Below are 20,970 nucleotides of genomic sequence, written 5' to 3' on the forward strand. Positions count from 1 at the left end.
AGCTAGAAAATATAATTCTGCCGGTTTGGTCGGAAGTGATGAAAGCTAACTGGAATAAAAAACTAATTTATTGGTTAATTCTTTTTAAGTGTCTTTTTTATTTTATAACGTATCAGTGCAAAACTATTCCTCCCCTCCCCCCTTCTCAAACAATATTTTATCCTTCTGTCTTATATGTTTGAAGATTAGCGAATTTTTTCATGCCCAGGACCCGAATACACTTGAATCCCATGGTTGCGGCAATAGCTGTACCCTAGTACAGAGAAAACCACGGCCCGTTGTAGCCAAAACCTTAAAAACACAATAAAAAAAAACTGCATCGTAAGAAAAATTTGCCGTTAACGCTGATTGAGAAATGATAGCTATTACTTAGATTGACTCCCTTTTTCTGTTTTATTTCTTCAGAACCAAACGGCACTAGAACATCATAGAGAGCCATTTAGGGTCACTTCAATGCTAATAAATAAATAAACGAGCTTTATTTCCTACTAAAAAGACGTAATGTCACTAGCGGAGAAATAAATAGAAAAAGAACCAAAACAAGAGCTAAGAGCTCATATGGCACTTGTGACGAGGCCGGAATAGTCAAGAGCCAAGAGCTCATATGGTATGAGCTCTAGCAAAATTTTAAGAATAAATAGATTCATTTAAAAGGAAAATCAGAGGCTTAATGCCGGTCGGGATTTAAAATAAGAGCTCTGAGTCACGAGGTCCTTCTAAATATCAAAATTCATTAAGATCCGATCACCCACTCGTAAGTTATAAATACCTGATTTTTTCGAATTTTTCCTCTCCCTTCAGTCCCCCAGATGATCGAATCGGGGAAAACGATTTTATCAAGTCAATTTGTGCATCTTCCTGGCACGCCTACCAATTTTCATCGTCCTAGCACGTCCAGAAGCACCAAAACTCGCAAAAGCACTGAACCCCACCCCCAAACTCCCCCAAAGAGAGTGGATCCAGTACGGTTACGTCAATCACGTATCTATGGCATTTGCTTATTCTAATCACCAAGTTTCATCCCGATTTCTCCACTCTAAGCGTTTTCCAAGATTTCCGGTTTCCCCCTCCAACTCCCCCAATGTCAACAGATCTGGTCGGGACTTAAAATAAGAGCTATGAGACATAAGTTCCTTCTAAATATCAAATTTCATTAAGATTTGGTCACCTGTTCTTAAGTTAAAAATACCTCAATCTTTGTAATTTTTCCAAAATAACAGTCCCCAGCTCCCCCAAAGAGAGCGGATCCGTTCCAATTATGTCAATCACGTATCTAAATCTTATGCTTATTCTTCACATCAAGTTTCATCCCGATCTCTCCGCTCTAAGCGTTTTCCAAGATTTCCAGTTTCCAAGAGTTTTGTTTCCCCCCCTCCGACCCCCTATGTCCCCGGATCCAATTCGAAATTGAAAATAGAACACCTGAGACATAAAATCCTTCTATATATCAAGTTTCATTAAGATCCAATCACCCATTCGTAAGATAAAGATACCTCAATTTTCACTTTTTCCAAGAATTCCGGTTTCCCCCTCCAACTCCCCCATCGTCACCGGAGCTGGTCGGGATTTAAAATGAGAGTTCTAAAGCATAAGATCCTTCTAAATGTAAAATTTCATTAAGATCTGATCACCCGTTCGTAAGTTACAAATACCTCATTTTTTCGAATTTTTCCAAGTTACTCCCCCCCCCAACTCCACAAAAAGAGAGCGGATCTGGTCCAATTATGTCAATCACGTATCTTGAACTTGTTTTTATTCTTCCCGCCGAGTTTCATCCTGATCTCTCCGCTTTAAGTGTTTTCCAAGATTTCCGGTTCCCCCACTCCAGCTCCCCCCCCCCCCCAATGACGCTGGATCAAGTCGGGATTTAAAATGAGAGATCTGAGTTACGAGGTCCTTCTAAATATGAAATTTCATTAAGATTCGGTCACTCCTTCGTAAGTTAAAAATACCTCATTTTTCGAATTTTTCAGAATTACTCCCCCCAACTCCCCCAAAAAGAGCCGATCTATTCTGGTTATGCAAATCACGTATCTAGGATTTCTGCTTATTTTTACCACCAAGTTTTATCCCGATCACTCCACTCTAAGCGTTTGCCCGGATTTTAGGTCCCCCCCCCCACTTCCCCCAATGTCATCAGATCCGGTCGGGATTTTAAAATAAAAGCTCTGAGACACGATACCCTTCTAAATATCAAATTTTATTCAGATCCGATCACCCGTTCGTAAGTTAAAAATACCTCATTTTTTCTAATTTTTCCGATTTGACAGTCCCTCCACTCCCCCCCCCCCCCAGATGGTCGAATCGGGGAAACGACAATTTCTAATTTAATCTGGTCTGGTTCCTGATACGCCTGCCAAATTTCATCGTCCTAGCTTACCTGGAAGTGCCTAAACTATCAAAACCGGGACAGACAGACCGACCGACAGAATTTGCGATCGCTAGATGTCACTTGGTAGATACCAAATGTCATAAAAAGCATCAAATAAGAAACGCACAGACATATACAAGCAAAACAACAAATGGACTCTAATATCGCAAAGCATCACATAGTTCATTTTCCGTTTAACTCATATAAAACGTCTCTAGTCTTTTTGAACAACCATTTACGGGTCCGGTATGTTATACCGGTTGCTAATAGCTGCGTTACGCTTCCAAGGAGGCACACACAAGAGAAATTTACAAAAACAGTAATAGCAAGAACGCACCACACGCTTTTTCTTATCAGATAAGAGAACCCAAAAAGCAGAGAGCGCCAACATATGTGGTGTAACCATTACCAAAAATACTTAGGCCCGAATCTGTCGGACTTTACTAGCAAAACCATCTATTAACAGAAGACATGTCGACTTAACGTTATAACCAACAGGCAGGCAAACATGCACTATATTCGATGAAGATAATATTCACATTTACAAGCTTTGACAATTTCGTCATAACAATACCATCATAAAATGTTTTATGGGATCAAAATGCGATCTTAGTGTCACTTTTGAAGTGTAAAGGCTTAAAACCATAAAAGGTCTACCACCAAAATATACATGATCGAAAACCCTTAAACTTATGTTTAAAATCCCCCTCTTGAGAAATCCCCTTCCCAGTCACCTTTACAAGTGGAAAATAAAAGAAGTTTTGAAAAAAAAACTGCCAAGTGAAAAAAAATCGTTTAAATACAAAACTGATCGGTTAATGATAGACGGTATTTATTTCCATATTAAATAAAAAAACAAATTTTTTAACTGAAAGTAAGGAGAGACATTAAAACTTAAAACGAACAGAAATTACTTCGTATATGAAAGGGGCTGCTTCCTCATCAACGGCCCGCTCTTTACGCTAAAGTTTGACTCTTTCTCTCAACACTTCTTTTTGAAACAGTAACCCTTTCATATACGAAGTAATTTCTGTTCGTTTTAAGTTTTGATGTCGCTCCTTACTTTCAGTTAAAAAAACTTGTTTTTTATTTAATTTCTGAACGTTTTTGAATCAATGCATATTTTGATTTTGGCTCTCCGCAGAGGAATAATTAAAACGAAATTTGCATAATTTTTTTTTTTTTTGGCTAAATGGCTTTCTCATAATTTTGATCGAATGATTTTGAGAAAAAAAGAGCGGGAGAAGAAGCCTAGTTGCCCTCCGATTTGTTGGTTAATTAAAAAGGCAACTAGAACTTTCAATTTTTTACGAATCTTTTTATTAGTAAAAGACATACGTAACTTATAAATTAGCTTACGTAAAGAACTTTTGTATTCTCATGTTTTTATTACATATGTGAGGGGGTTTGCCCCCTCGTCAATACCTCGCTCTTTACACTAAAGCTTAAATTTTGTCCCAATTCATTAAGAATGACCCCTGAATCACAAAAGCCGTAGAATAAATAGTTGAAATTCCTAAAAGGCGTAAAGAGCGAGGTATTAGGAGGAGGTGAGCCCCTCATATGGGTAATAATTTCTGTTCGTTTTAAGTTTTAATGCTGCTCCTTTCTTCCAGCTGAAAAAAACTTTTTCATATTTATTTTTTCAGTGTTTTTTTTTTTAATGCTAGTAAATCCTGCGCTCCCTTCATGGAAATTTTCTTCCCCCATGACAAATTCCTAGATGGAAAGTTACCCCAGCATATCCCCCTCTTCTCAACCCCTCCCCCCAACCAAAAAATCCTCCTGAAAACGCCTGTACACTTTCCAATTACCATTATTATATGTAAGCCCTGGTCAAAGTTTGTAACTTGCAGCCCCTCCCACGGGGACTGTGGGGGAGTAAGTCGTCCCCAAAGGCATAGTTATAAGGTTTTTCGACTACGCTGAATAAAATGGCTATCTCAGAATTTTGATCCGTTAACTTTGGGAAAATAATTAGCGTGGGAGGGAGCCTAGGTGCCCTCCAATTTTTTTGGTCACTTAAAAAGGGCACTAGAACTTTTCATTTCCTTTATAATGAGCCTTCTCGCAACATTCTAGGACAACTGGGTCGGTACGATCACCCCTGGGAAAAAAACAAAAAACAAACAAACAAACAAATAAACACGTTGATTTAAACTGGGGTTCGGTTACATGGAGTTCAGTTGTAGGGGGGCTAATTTAAACAGGGGTTTAGTTAAACGGAGGTATAGTTGCACGAGGGTTCAGTTGCACGGGGTTCAGTTACACGAGGGCTCAGTTAAACGCACACCCTTTTACTTCGCTAGCTTCTTTACTATTTTTTTTACAGCAGTTAAACCTGTAATTTATTGGATATTATTGCAAAACAGACCCCTAATTGATAGGGTAAGTTTTGCTCCTCCCTTGTTTAACATCACTCTGTACTATCGATGATTTTTTTTTCTCAAAGGAAAACACCCATTTACACGACTACAACTACCCCTGTTTTATTCCACTTCTATTGTAGGGTTTCAAGAACAGATGGCGCAGACGTCCAAGGAGTTTTTGGTTTGTAGAAAAGGAAACTCGAAAAAAGAAAGAAGTTTAAAAAGCTAAATAAAAAGAAAAACAATAATCTGTACAACTATAACGTCATATATTCAAAATCAATTTAGGGAAATAAAATTACCATTCATTTTACTGGGAACATTAACTATGCATAGCTACACTTAAGAGAGGGCGGGGTGGGCAAAAATCAGGATGAATGGGAAAGTGTTTCTTCCCGGGCTTACTTTCTGATTCATCGTCTGCCACCCCCGTCAGATCCATAAGTTATTATGTTTTGAGCAGCTTAGATTCCATCGAAAAAGCAATAATTGTCCAATTATCGCTATTTCATTCCGGATTAACGATATTACTTGATTGATGTCGGCAATGAACTTGAAATGAAAAGATGAAAACAATAATGCTTTCACTTGATTCAATGACTGCCAGTAAATAAAAAATTAACAATTTAAAAATTTCCACGCATCATTTGTAATAAGATAATTAGAATAGCACCGAAAGTCGTTAAAATTATCCTCATCGAATGAAAGAACTGCACAAATATTTGTTGTAGTTTTTCAACAGACTCATTATATGAAAGGAATTTATTAACAAGTGTGAATAAACCATAAATACTATGTTTTGTAACTAGTAGTCTTCCACGCTTTGATGAAAACTGTTTTTTTTTTTTTTTTTGTACTGGTCTAAATCGTTGGTACCTATATAAACTATTTTACATGTTATTTCATATATTATTTCGAGCCTATTGTGTCATTTGCGCTTTATTGAAAACTACATGTGTCTTGAACAGTCCTTCGAAAGAACTAATACCAATAAACTGAAAATTTGGTACATAACGATATTAACTTCTGAAAACTCAACAATTAAAGATTTTATCTCGCTGTAATTTATAGTTCTATTTTTTAATGTGGTACATAAGTATAAAGAGAGGTATCAATCTGGATCGGAAATTTTAGTTCGCAATACCGCCACTAGGGGAATTGTGGTGCTAGTGTCACTGTACTGAGATATTTTTTAGTTCCCAAACCTATCACCATTGAATCATAGCGCTAGTGTACGATATAATGAGAGATTGTTTAGTTCCCGACCCTATAGCTGGGAAAATATAGCGCTAATACCAATATACTGTCAGAAATGTTAGTTCCCAACCCTTCCGGTAGGATTCATGGGGGTAATGTAGTTATACTAGGCTCTTCCAGGAAGATTTTTTTATAACCCCATGTTCTTTTGTATATAGAAAATGGAGTTCTACTTTTTGCGGTATATGAACCTTTTTGGCTTTGTCACCGCATTTTGGAGGGAAGAGCCTTTAGATTTCCCGATTTGGTGTAGCTTTCCTATTGTATTTTCTTGCAAAGCGTAATTTTCATGCATTTAAGACTAGACACTAATATTTTCTTCTTTCACAGACATAATTTTTACGATCCAACCCTCTCTAGAATATGTCATAATCCATCAAATTTGCAAATTTTATAGATTTCCAGCCGGAAAGGAACATTCATAATACTAGCCTCAAATTTTACCTTCCTTCTAATAGCCATTGTATATAATTTTCTAGTGAAAAACACTACCACCCGCATATGAATTTCCATCTCCCGGATTAACATCAGAATTTAACATCTCCCGGACTCTCATCTATCCTCTCCTGAATAACTTTTTTCTAAGACATTATTCCTGGGTAGGATATATTGTTTATTCAAAGATTTTTCCACACCTTTGAATAAACAAACAAAGTCACATGGTAAAATATGCCCTAACAATAACACATGCCAGATAATTCAATTTTTAGAATTCCAGGAACGCATGCCTAAGCGTGTTTATCAATAGGTTGTATTAAATTTTTCCTAACACCGGGAAATTTCAGTTTCTCATAAGACGGTTCCGGAGGGGGCGAATCGCTATGAAACACTTCCACTCTCTTTTTTTCCGACCACAAATCCAATTCAGCAGGTCCACTCTTTTTGGTGTAGCTATACAGTCAGAAATTTTACTTCTCAGCCCTGCCGCTGGGAGCATTCGTAATGCTAGTGTTTTCATATATGCTAACATATTTCTTCTAACCTTTAACCTCATTAGACTGAAAGAAAAAACAGATTCTCTAGACACATTTTTAACAAATTTGGTGCAGTTTGAAAAAGTCTGTTGTGTGTTAACATGGATGAACATGTTGAATTAGAAATATCTTTTAATTGAATAGCTCTTTCAGGTGTTGGAAGAACGGGTGTTGTGAACACAAAAAAAATTAAGTTTATGGTTCACATGAGTATACGAACACCCAAAAAATTTTCCAATTGAACTTTTCCCTTTCTTACCTTTAACCTTTCTTAAGGTCCAGCCTTTTTTATTACATCTTAGTGTCTTGAATTTACCAGGGTTCCGATCTTCGCAGAGGTCACAACCATTACCAGGCGCTATGGGGGAGAGCACTCAAGGAGGGTAGCCCCGGCAGGGTCGGATCTAGATTTTTTGGGGAGGGGGTGTTGGAAGGAGGAGCTACCAAAAAAACTCGTGTATTTCTAAATGATTATTTTTCTATATTAAAAAAATTCATATTATTGTTATTTTCTTAGTTAAAGGGCGCGTGGGTTTTCATCACCTTTCAGGAGCTTTTTACCTTACGGGGGATTTCCTTAGCAGCCCCACTTTCTTTTGGTAGCTAGTTCCTGGAGTAGTTCAAACACATCACTCTATTCAGAAAATTTTCAGTGGATTATATGAAATATACAGAGATTTCGGCATTTTTAGAAGGTTTTATTTATAAACTAGGTCTATTCAAAACTTTCCATGTTATCAATTTACAACAAACTTTTTTGTCAGGGTGAAATGAGTTAAGGGTGGGATTTTGGGATTAACTGAGTATTGTTACAATATTTTAAGATTTGATCTTTTTTTTTACAAGGGTTTATGGTTTACATCAGTGTCCGAACACCTAAAAAAAAAATTCGATTGAACTTTTTTCCATTTCCTACCTTTAACCATTCTTAAAGTCCAGCCTTTCTTTCTAAGATTTCAACCTTTACCAGGTGCTATGGAGGAGAGTGCTCCAGTAGGATAGCACCGGCAGGGTCGTAACTAAGCCTTTTTTCCTTTATATTTTGAAGAGTTTAACCATTTTTTTATTATTATTTTTAGATGGATCAAACTCAGAATTTGGGAGCTAACCTTAGAGTACTAATCCTTTCTAGTGCTTGAAGGTTTGACCACACGGGCCCTACATTTGTCTTGGATTATATTTTTAGTGTAATTTGTAAACGCATATGCTAGACGCTAAAGCGTCTTATAATAAACTTGTTTAAGGTCAACTCTCTTTGACTAAGGCCTTTTTTGCTTAATATTTTGAAGGTTTTAACCAATTTTTTCTATATTTTTAAGACTTGTTTCATATTTTTTAAATTTTCTCGGGTTTGTGTATAACCCACCTGGGGTTTTTTTTTACAGTCATTGCCTATCACTCAATTTTAGAAGACTTTTAAATTCGACTTTTCTTTGAATTAGGCCTTTTTTATTTGTATTTTGAAGGTTTTAACCAATTTTCTAAATTATTATTATTTTTGGATGGGTCAAACTCATATTTTGGGAGCTAGGCTTAGAACACAAACACTTTCTAGGGCTTTAGACAAATTAGTGTATTTTCTAAACGCATATGCTAGACGCTAAGTCGTTTTATAATTAACCTGATTAAGTTAAACTTTCTTTGACTAAGGTCTTGTTTGCTCAATATTTTGAAGGTTTAAACCAATTTTTTCTGTATTTTTTAAAGATTTGTATCATATTTTTATTATTTTCTCCGCTTTATATATAACCCACTTAGGGTTTTTTCAAGTTTCTTTGCATATATCTCAATTTCAAAAGGCTTTTAAGTTCATCTTTGTTTCAATTATGCTCTTTTGCTTTATATTTTGATGGTTTTAACCGATTTTGTCTTTTGTATTTTTAACATTTGTTTAATATTTTCTATTATTTTAAAGGGTTTATGGATATCCCGCACAGGGTATTTCACCAGTTCCTCTCGAGAGGTCTTGGCTGTCACTCAATTTCAAAAGGCTTTTAAGTTCAACTATAATTGAGTTAGGCCACTGTACTTTATATTTTGATGGTTTTAACCAAATTTTTTCTATATTTTTTAGATTTATTTCATATTTTTTATTATTTTCTCGGTTTTATGCATATCCCACATGGGGTATATTGCGAGATTTTTTCGGGATGTCTTGGCTTTTATTCAATTTCAGAAGACTTAAGTTCAACTTTCTTTGAATTGTACCTTTTAAATTCATATTTTGATAATTTTAACCTAGTTTTTTTCTATTTTTTTTTTTTTGTTTCCTATCCTATCACTAGAAATTCGTGGCGCTATACTAGGCCTTCTTGGGAGATTTCCTATGTAAGCACAGACAAATTTCAATTCAGTTTAAAAAAGTTTGCTCAGCGTTAACATGGATGAACATGTTGAGTTACAAATATATTTTTATTGCGACTGTTCTATATCTAAAGGGCATTATCATGATTTCAGCCATTCTATTGAGCCTACTACAACATGTTTAGATATCGTAGACTTTAAAATAGACGAGAAGAAACTGGAGGAAAAGAGGAGAAGAATCTTGGTTGATATGAAGAGAAGTTTATACAAGCGCAAGGATGACATAAAAAAAACTAATTCTGAAAAAAAAGTCATAATACAAAAATATTAAAAGATAAAAATTCGTTACATTAAAATGTTGAAAACTTAAAGTTATAATACAAAGAAACACTAAAAATTCATTATTGCAAAATTGTTAAAACTTAAATTTCTTAAAGAAATTGAACTGGCCCCATCTCCCGAACGGGTGGGCGCAAAACAAACTGCCCCCGTAACGCCCCGCCTGCTAATCGGGTTGGGAACTAAAAAAATATCTCAGTATAGTGACACTAACGTCATGATTTCCCTAGCGGCAGGATTCCAAACTAAAATTTCCAATCGGAATTGATACCTCTCTTTCTACTTACATATAAAAGAAGACATTTGTAATATAACTCGTTTTCTTTAAAGCACAAGTGACGCAGTAGGCTTTAGACTTCTACGTTAGTCTTATGAATATTTCTCCATTTTTTAAGTCTCGGGAGCAAGAATTGAAATCTCTGATTCTAATTTATTAAAACCAGTTGGTGTCTATTAATTTATTTCAACAGTCCCCTAAACAGTCCCTAAAAGTTTCGACCAAGTGCCATTAACCGTTCCTAAGATATTGCAGATATGCCCTTCTGAAAACCGAAATGCTCATAGTATCTTTTGACGGAGCTCAACATCCCCTCAACATTCTCTGAAAGACTCAACTTAATACCCTTAACTCTTTCTCAGATATTGCACATACCATTTTAACAAGCTGGGAGTACATAGTATCTTCTGATTTAGTTTAAAACCCAACGAAAGTTTCAGCTACATAACCACAAGCCAGTAAATTCTCAGATACCGCACATGCACACTTTTCACGACCGGATTGCACATTGTTGTATTTTGAGTATGTTCAATACCCCCTTCAACTCTGAAAGTCTCATGGTAATACCCTTACCTATACCGGTATTCAGGTAATATTATTTTGATTAAGTTCAACACACATGAAAGGTTCAACTTAATACCCCTACCTTTTTCTGAGACATGGCAGGTATGCCATTTTGACAACCAGAATGCAAATGGTGTCTTTTGCTTTGGTTCAACATACATTTCAAAAATTTTTGAAATTTTCAACTTAATAATTGCAGCTACGCCCATTAACGACTGGGATACGCATAGTGTCTTTAATCTCAACATTCCCCACGACAATCTTTTGAATTTGTTTAAAATCCACCTTAATATCCCATGAAATTTTGAACTTACTACCCGTAACCGTTCCTGAGATCAATCCAGATACAATCAGATACTCCCAATTCATAACTTGGATGCACCTGAAGTCTTTTAATTTAGTGCAACATCCCCTTCAACATTCAATGAAATTTATAATTTAAATAACCTTCAAGCAGTAGTAGTTGCAATCATAAGTTGTCACACTCGTCGCTAGTTATCGCACTAGCAGTTGTAAGTAGTCGCAATTGTAAGTACTCACAGTCGCAAATAGCATAAGAACCTTATTGTGCTATGTTTTGTTTTAACTGCTTGTTGACTAAAGGAAATATATCTTGGGTTCATTTGTCAAAAAGGATTTTTATTTATTGTTAAGAGAAAAAATAAAAGGGTGTGAACAATTAATGCAACCAGCTTGTTTCCAGTTGAGGATCCATTGGTTCTAAAACTTTAATTGAGGTATCTTCGCCGCCTGAACTTTTAATCAGACCAACATAAAAAAAAAAGCATTTTACGTTAAGAATCAGAAAATGCAGATTCATTTTTTTGGGTTCTTGATAAGCCCCCACCCCCTCTGAGGCAAAATTTAAGATATATTTGATATTCCCAACCGAAATTCCTTCACGGTTCCAGCTGGATTCCTTGAACCGTTCATTAATACCCTCAGGCGTACCCAAGGTATTCCGGGTAAGCCCTTTTGACAAACCTGGATGCACATGGTGTCTTTGGATTTGGTTCGACATCCCTTTCCACATTTCCAGGAAGTTTCAGCTTAATACTTTAACCATTCCAGAGATGTTAGAGTTAGGCTATTTTGACAATCTGCACGCACATAATTTCTTTGGATTTAGTTCAACATCCCCCTTAACATTCCCTAAAGGTTTCAACGCAATGCACTTAGTCATTCCTGAAATATTGTAGACATTTGCGTTTGAAATCCCAGATGCTCAGAGTATATTTGATTTAATTCAACACACCTGATCAGTCAAATATATCCGTCTATGTAAAAATCTATGTCATTTTGACGACCTGGATGCACCAAGTGTCTTTTGATTCAGTAAAACAAACCGTCAAAATCCCCTAACAATTTCAACTTGATAACCTTAGTCATTCCTGACGCCCTTTGAACAACCTGGATGCACATACTGTCTTTTGATTTCGTTCAACATCCCCTCAGCATTCCCTGAAAGTGTCAACTTAGCACCTTTAGACGCTCATGAGATAAGCATTGCAGATACGTTCTTTTGACAAACTAGACGCACAAGATTCACTTTAATTTAGTTCAACATGCCCTGAAAGTTTCTACTTAACACCCTTAGCTATTTCTGCGATATCGTAGATACACCATTTAAAAAATATGGATGCGCATAGTGTCTTTTGATTTAGTTTAGCCTTCTCCTCAACATGCTCTGCAAGTTTCAACATGATACCCTCAGCCATTCCTGAGATATTGCTGATACACCTTTGGACAACCTACATGCATATAGTATGTTTTGATTTAGTTTAACATTCTCTTTAACATTCCATGAAGGTTTCACCTTAACACCCTTAGCCTTTTTTGAGTTTCAGGATCGAAGTCCTTTCCCAATAACAAAACCGATATGTAAGCAATGAGTAATTTGTACAAGTTACAACCCTTGCCCCAGGGAATGGGAAGGGGGTCGTGTTATGCCCAAAAATACAGCTACCAGACTTTTCAACTATTTCGGGCAAAATGACTATCTCAAAATTTGATCAGATGTCTTTTCCTTATTTTTTTCGGGTGGGGGGAGGGGTGCAGACAGAAAAATAGGACGTGAAAGAGGGGCTTGCGGCCCTCCAATATCCTTTTACTCTTAAAAAGGGCAACTTCCAATTTCGGATCGAATGAGCCACCTCGTAAATTTCTACGACAGCCCTTACCATAAGAATCGACAATATAACTACCGGTAATAAAATTACCAACTATGCAATCTACCAGTATTACCTGGTAAGATTACCTGTATTACAGGAAGGAAAACAACATATTTTTTGAATACAGCTTTATTTTCAACTATGACAAATATATATTTTTGGGTGGTTTTCAACGCCAAAAAAGACTCCTTGGATTTTTAGAATTTTAGGTGGCTATACTTCCAGAAGTTTCGAATTTCTCCGGGTTTAGAATTAAAAAGTTATTCTAAAAAAAAGGCCAAGCGTCCGAGCCATGTGAAGAGGAGCTACAACCTATAACAGAACTTGAAACGACGCTTATTTTAAGCATAGATATTTAACAATTCCAGTATCTAGAGGTTATACAAGTGGAAAGACCCACTTCCCTCAATTAAGTTATCTTACTTAATTGAGTGTGTTTTGTCACAACTGAAATTTTAGTAATCAGAAAAATGTGGGTACATACTTAGGAGACTTCAAAGCACGGGGGCTGACTTGTGTTAGGTGATCTGTAAATAACACCAGACCCCCCCCCCCTCCAAAAAAACAAGAACAACGAGGATATGCTTCTGTTTTGGGTCATTAGCACACATGGTTACGCGTTTTTGTTTTACGTCAGTGAGTAAATGGAAGTTGACAATCTTAGTCGTATGAATGAGTTGAGTAAATATTGTACACGCAAAATCGAAGAAAAAAAATCATTGAAAGAAAAAATCTTAATAGATGGGGCGGTAATCTTTATTTTGAGGATCAATAAGGTTGAGCTTTTACTAGTAACCAAGAAAAATCAGCCTCGCCGCAAATGGATTCACAATTTGAGAAAGGGCAGAGACAATGGGCTATATTCTCAGAAAAGCGCCCAAGGCGCACGATCTTGACCCAAGATGATGGGATAAATTTATTTCGATTTATTTTCAATCGATATTTTATAGTACGCTAAAAATAACTTACATATAATTTGCAGATTTCAACTGACAATGGTCCGTATATGAAAGCAACAAGACAATGAACTTAAAATTTTTAACTGTAGTAAACTACGCAACATATTTACTCATGAAAACCTTGCTCTATATTCAAAAATTATACTTTTGAAAGTATAAATATGCGTTTCTACACAGCATGAAATTGCAGCCATTTGTAACAAATTTACGACTGCATTTTATTAATAAAACCACAAACAGTACACATAAGGCAAACAATATTTTTAGTCAAACATAATCAAGTCACCTTTTAAAGTCATATTAAATACAACAGAAATGTCTTCTCAAATTTTTTTTGATAAGACTGATTTTAAAAACAGTCGTTCCGTAGCGACAACTGGACGTCAGAGACTGTTTTAGATCCTGGTTTAGATATTGATGATACCGTGTGTAAAGGGCTTCAACTTCCAAAAGAAAATTCTCCACCGGTCCCAGTTTTTTCGGTTCTGTGAATAAACGCCCGCCTAGGGCTCTAAGTGCCTAAGCAACAAACCTGGGTCACCAAGCTCTAAAATTACCTATTATACCGTTTTAGAATCACCATTACTGTGCTGCGGGTACAACATTACCTTTGTTTTTTTTCTTGTTTCTCCCCAAGTCACAGATTTTATTAAATTACAAAAAAAAATGTAAAGCATGAGCTTCACGGTTTTAACGGAAAGCGCACACCACAGGCCGGATTGATAACCATAAGAGTGCAATTTGGAAAGCTGCGTAAACTTTTTATTTGGTATCAAAGAGGGTGTTTTCGCTTGTCCTTGAACCAGAGCCTACAATGTGTGAGCTAAAGTAGAGTTTTATAGCTTATATTTAAGAGGACTATCTAAAGTTTATCGACCAAAATTTTGTTCCATCGAGCCAAGTTTCTACTTCCAAATGAAATTACATTGAAATCTGAAAGAGCTCAACATGTGCGAAGAGTCTCGCGAGGGCCCCAGTGCCGAAATGTTTACTGAGAATATTAAACAAAACAGTTTAGACATCCAAACCAGAAGCATTTTTCCACAAGTCCGCATGGACTGCTATCTACTTTTGCAAACCATTTCTGTTTATGATTTCGGCCAAGTTTGCTATTTTATTCACGGTAATTAGGGGTTAGAGGCAGATAAACGATAAACTTCAATATTCATCTCATTTCTAAAGACATTGGTAGCTTTCCCTTTGATAGTTTTTAAGTAATATATGACAGATGGCCCGAAAAAAAAGACAGCTAGACAGCTTTTGTACTAAGATACATAGACTTTCTAACGTTGGTCAAGATTCCTTGAAGAGCTGATGGATGTATTTTGCATGGGTTTTGAAAATATCGAGGAGTTGCCAACTTCTTTGTTGTGCCGCCTCCCGAGAAAAAATCGTCAGACTGAGCCCAAAAACGAGATAAGACCGAGTCAGTGAGGCTTGTTTGAACCGGAATCACGCAATAACTTTTAATTAGTATGATTGTAGAGCCAAAGCGAGCGAAAGGCTTTACAATGCCGTCCCGCTCCTCCCACCTCTAACTTTTAGCAGAAGGATAGACATGTTGTACTTTTTTCGAGTCAGAGCCATACAAGGATTTCCAATCTGTTCGAATGAAATGGCCAAAAGGGGGAAAGGGGCCTTAAACAACACCCATCAACCTTAAACTAGCTTTTTAGCAGAAAAATTTACAAATTGCACCTTTTTTTAACCAGAGCCATACCCGGATTTCAGAATCAATGTGATTGGAAGCAAAATGGGGGACTGTGGAGGCTCAAACCCCTTCTCTATCTCTTTCCAGCCACCTTTTTTTTGCCGAAAGACCGGCATGTTGCGCTTTTTTCATAACCGAAATCACAACATATTTTAAATGCAAATTGATTGAGACATAAAGTCCACCAAAACCCATCCAATATTTTTCTGCCCTTCCCAAAATTTCTAGCAGAATAGTAGGCATGGTGCACTTTGTTTGAACGTGAATAAAACATGAATTTTCAGAGGTAAGCACAGAGGTAAGCCTGTTGATCTGTGTTTGAACCAGAATAACACAAGGATTTTCAGTCCGTGTAATTGGATAGAGAATAATGGTAGCCATGTTCTTATTTATGGCAATTCCTGTTCATCAAACAGTTCGTGATAACGAACTGTAAGTAAGGAGCGACTCGGCTCAATGGTAACCGAAACTCTAAAAAACAGAATTTTGATACCAATAGATACATCAAAAAAATTGGATTTTTATGCTAATTTTAAATGTATAAGTTTCATCAAGTTCAGTCTTACCCATCAAAAGTTACAAGTCTGAGATAATTTGCCTTATTTTGGAAAAAAGGGGGTAACATCCCCTTAAAGTCATATAATCTTAATGAAAATCACACCATCAAATTCAGCGCATCAAAGAACCCTACTGTAGAAGTTTCAAGCTCGTATCTACAAAAATATGAAATTTTGTGTTTTTTGCCAGAAGACAGATCCTTGATACGTGTTTATTTGTTTGTTTGTTTTTTGCGTGACAGAGAACCCTACTGTCAAGGTTTCAAGCTCCTATTTGTGAAAATTTGGAATTTTGTGTTATTTTTGCCAGAAAAAAGATCACGGAAGCGTGTTTATGTGTTTTTTTTCCCCAGAGATGATTGTATCGACCCAGTGGTCCTAGGATGTTGCGAGAAGACTCATTAGAACGGAAATTAAAAGTTCTAGTGCCTTTTTTAAGCAAAAGAAAATGTGAGGGCAACTTGGCCCCCTCTCATGCTCATTTTTTCCCAAAGCAACTGGATCAAAATTTTGATATAGCTATTTTTTTCAGAATAGTCGGAAACTTTAATTACTATGTCTTTGAGGATGACTTAGCCCCCCACAGTCCCCAGGGGTAGGGCTGCAAGTTATGAACTTGGTACATTGTTTACCTATAGTATTGGTTATTGGGAAGTATACAGACGTTTTCAGGGGGATTTTTCTTGTAGAAGGGGGGATGTTACATGGGAGGATCTTTCCATGGAGGAATTTTTCATGGGGAAGAGAATTTACCATGTAGGGGAAGCCCGAATTCCCAGCATTATTTAGAACATTGTTTACCTATAGTATTGGTTATTGGGAAGTATACAGACGTTTTCAGGGGGATTTTTCTTGTAGAAGGGGGAATGTTATATGGGAGGATCTTTCTATGGAGGAATTTTTTATGGGGAAGAGAATTTACCATGTAGGGGAAGCCAGAATTCCCAGCATTATTTAGAAAACGATCAGAAATTAAATAAAAAAGACAAGTTTTTTCAACTGAAAGTAAGGAGCATCATTAAAACTTAAAACGAACAGAAATTATTACGTATATGAGAGGGTTATCCCCTCGTCCCTTCATATACGTAATAATTTCTGTTCGTTTTCAATTTTAATATTGCTCCTTACTTTCAGTTGAAAACAGTTTTTTTATATAGTTTTTTAAGTTTGAATTGATTACTTCAGTCTATATATTTCCTACTCTAAACGATTCATCTGATCACTGTATAATTACGTCAAATTTTGTTTTAGTTCTGTAATTAATGATAAGGACCATAATCTACCATTAGCTAAATTTTATCAAACTGTAAATGAAGAGATTAAACTGTTCTGTACGCATATTAGTGGGAGGAGTAAGAAACTAATTCCTTAAAAACCTTGAAAAAAAGCATTATTGAGATCCATTGATGAGGAAAATCGTCCATATAAAATTAGAATTAAATGCCCCACTGATATAAATATACTAAGTTTTCCCAGTCCCGGGAAGATTCTTAGGAAGAGCATATTTCTAGGACTGGTTACTTTTGAAGAAATTCATAAGGTTATTAAAAATCTAAAAAATTATAACTTATTAGGATGTGATATTACTTTGCTAAAAAATATTGCAGATGTAATTCTTGAACCATTTCTTCACATTATTATATTCATGTATTTGGTCAGGTGCATTTCCTAGCAGATAGAACAAATAGTAGTTCAACAGGTGTGAACCAGAAACTATTTGTGACCCGAAAGCAATTACTTTGTTCTATATAAATACATTTGTTTTAGAGTTCAGAGTTTTATTCACCAGTAAATACAACTTGGAATTACAATACTCTTATTCCCCCTGGAAAGGCTCCATGGCCAGGGATACAAGGAAAATACAATATAAGCAACAACCAAAAATAGAGAGCAATAGCCAGACAAAATGCAAGATTGAAAAGAGACCCATACTTGAGGCCTGGAAGTCAAAGCGCAGAGAAGAGAACCATACGTCATAAAATAAACACTCAGGGGTTATCAACTCCACAGAGGAAAAGGAAAACAAAAGCTGATATGTTCGATTCTTAACTAAATGGTCCTTACGAAACCTTTTAAAAGTCACAACCGAGTGGTATCTCTGTATTGAAGAAGGTAAGAAATTCCATACCCGTTGACAAGCAAAGGGGGGTTTGAAATCAGACCGTAAAATAAGAGTAGAAGGAACGCAGATATTACGTGAAGAACGAAGGCTACATGGAGCTGAATCAGAAATAAACACTGGTGTTTTTTGAAGAGATTTTGGAAGATTGCCATGAATAAGATGAAAGACAAAAGAAACACAACAAAGAAAGTTAAGTGACTATAGGTTTAAGAGCGGTTCTGATGAGGAACGGTTGGTGTCCATAACCAGACGCCGTGCTTTATTATGCATGACAGAAATTGACCGCAGTGTAGAAAGAAAAGCAGACATCCATATAAAGGTGCAATACAAAACATATGATTGGAAAAGGCAGAAAAAAAAGCTCCTGGATAGATCCAGGAAATGTGTGTCCAAGTTTTCGAATAATACCCAAACTCCGTGAGACCTTAACCCTAATCAGGGCTATATGCTGTAAGGTTTTCATCAAGTAGGATACCAAGAAACTGGACCACCCGATTATCTGGTCTGTACAAGGAGCCTTGTGGCACCTGAAGATGCATAAGCTGAGGAAAAGCTATATCAATACGAGAAAAAAGTAAGAAAATGTGACTTGGAAACATTCAAGGCCAAGTAATTCGCATCAAAGCATGAAATTACTCTCTCGAATAATGCCGCAAGATTAGGCCTGATACATTCCGTCTTCTCAAGGGTCCCAAGAACGGTGTCACCAGCAAAAGCAACGAGACAATCTTCATTAGAATTAGCACTGGAACACGGAGGAACATCAGGATGACAAATATTGTAGCATGCTAGAGGCCTGGACTTTTTGACTGCCAAAATCAGATCATTAGCTGAAATCAGAAATAGAACGGGGCCAAGAACAGATCCCTGCGGGACACCATAATCTACTTCAGAAGGGCTCCGGAAAACTGGATCAATTGAAATAAGCCTACCACAAAGATATGATTCAAACCAAGAGAAAGCATTTGGTCTTATACCAAAATGCGATAGTTTCCAAAGAAGAATCCGATGGGTCAAAAATCAAAAGCTTTGCGAACATTCAAAAATAAAGCTGCCGAGTTAAGACCTGAATCTATTGCTGAATGAATGAAATTCAAGAGAGCTGCGCAAGTATGCTCTGTAGGGCGACTTTAATTGTAATGCAAGGTTCAAGGTTCAATCGGGTTTAATTAAAAAAAAAAGGGAATAACTAAACTTAAAGTACACTGCTCTTGTTTTTCTGCTGATGACGACCACCGGTGTTTGTGATCGAAATATCCAGATTTTTTGAATCTATTTTCACTGTATAATAAAAGGACTTATCTCCATCTGAACTTTTATTCGTTCGTCATAGAAAGGCACTGGGGACTTAGAAAAAAAATATGCCCAATTTAAGGTATTAAGTCCAAAATACGTCGTATTTACGGAGAGATGTGATCAGTCAAGTACATAACTTTAAATTCAACAACATTTCTTTTGCAATTGGAAGATGAAGAAGTTTGTACCACCTTCATTAGAAATTCAACTTACACTTAGGCAATATTAAAAAAGGAAATTATTTACAAATCAAAGACTTTGAATGAACCCTGCTAATGAACTCTCACACACAGATTTGATGAATGAACTGGAAACTATCTCTTGCCCGAAAGTAATTATTTTGTGCTGTATAGATACGTTTGCTTTAATTGTAATGCCTTAGTTTTTCTGCTAATGACGACCACTGATGTATACGGTCAAAATATGCAGATTTTTTTAATATAATGAAAGAAGTAAGAAGACTGTCTAATAATAGGACTTATCTTCATTTGAACTTGTATTTTTTCGTCATAGAAAGGCAGAGCAGTCATGGAACGCTGTTGTGTAAAGTCATTGAAAGAAAAATTTAAAGGCAAGATTTCGTCTTATTTAGATTAAATACATTTCTTTTCCAAATGTCAGTTTGGATTTAACGCAGGCCATTCAACAAAACAATCGATTGCAGCTCTTTCGTCAGAGTTAACTAATTTGCAGTCTAAGAGTGAGGAATCAATTTTAAAGCTGAAAACGGAAAAAATATACTTTTATAAGTTGTGTAGAACCAATATTTAGTGCGAGTTTCACGTGTAACTGGTCGATATGAATTCAAAATGATAGAAGTTGGTCTAGAAAAACTTTCAAATAGCGATAAGGATCCACCCTGCGAATCTTATGTTCAAAAACTTGGAGCTATTGGCATGAAAAGTTTTGAATATTTCAGTTTTTGAACGTACAAATGTTGTAACCTCAGCTTTCACGAAGTTTGGTACTAAACAGTTGCAGATGAACCACTGGCTAACTAAATTTGTTGTTAAAAATCAAATTTTGAGTTAATGCAAACGAGTCCCTCCCTTTAACGGACACAGCTGGGTTATCTACAAATAAAATCGCAAAACCACTATTCTCCTGCAGACAGCTCGGAAGATCATTAATGGACATTAATAATAAAAAAGGACCTAATACAGGACCCTGTAGGACACCAATATCATCAAGGTCATCCTTACTTGACAAATGACCACCAATACGCACCACAATCTGGCGACCAGCAAGATCCCATTTTATTACTTCAATTACCCTTCCTCGTACACCAGCTTTTTCTATTATATCAAGGTCTGGGGTGTCAAACATTTTCACGTCCCCCTCAAAATATTGCTCTTCACGCTACAGCATTTTATTTGTAATTTAAATAAGGTTCTTATTCTAATTAAAAGATCCTTTGTTTCAGTAGTCGTTCATAAATTATTATGGAAAAAAGTCAATCTTTAGCATAGAGCCAAACATTGCGGAGGGGGCAGCCCCGTCATTTACGGAACAATTAATATTTATTTTAAGCTTTAATGTTGCTCCTTACTTTCAGTTGAAAAAAAATTTTTTTCAGCTTAATTTCTAGACATTTTTCAAATAATATCGGGAATTCCGCCTTTCCCTCCATGGAAGTACCCCCTACTCACATAAAAGATTCCTCCATGGAAATTTCTTCCCGAAATTCCTCCCCGGAAAA

The 20,970-nt window shown here is 36.2% G+C and overlaps 2 protein-coding genes across 2 annotated transcripts in view; one reads left to right on the forward strand and one right to left on the reverse strand.

The window, feature by feature from the left end:
* The window catches only part of LOC136039891 (neurobeachin-like protein 1), a 182,834-nt gene that overhangs the window by 84,038 nt on the left and 77,826 nt on the right, over positions 1 to 20,970 (reverse strand). The gene's annotated exons all lie outside the window — the stretch shown is intronic.
* LOC136039897 (uncharacterized) overlaps positions 1 to 20,970 on the forward strand; it is a 28,362-nt gene that overhangs the window by 1,061 nt on the left and 6,331 nt on the right. The window lies entirely within an intron of this gene.

This window comes from Artemia franciscana, chromosome 2, assembly GCF_032884065.1.
Source record: "Artemia franciscana chromosome 2, ASM3288406v1, whole genome shotgun sequence".
NCBI lineage: Eukaryota > Metazoa > Arthropoda > Branchiopoda > Anostraca > Artemiidae > Artemia > Artemia franciscana.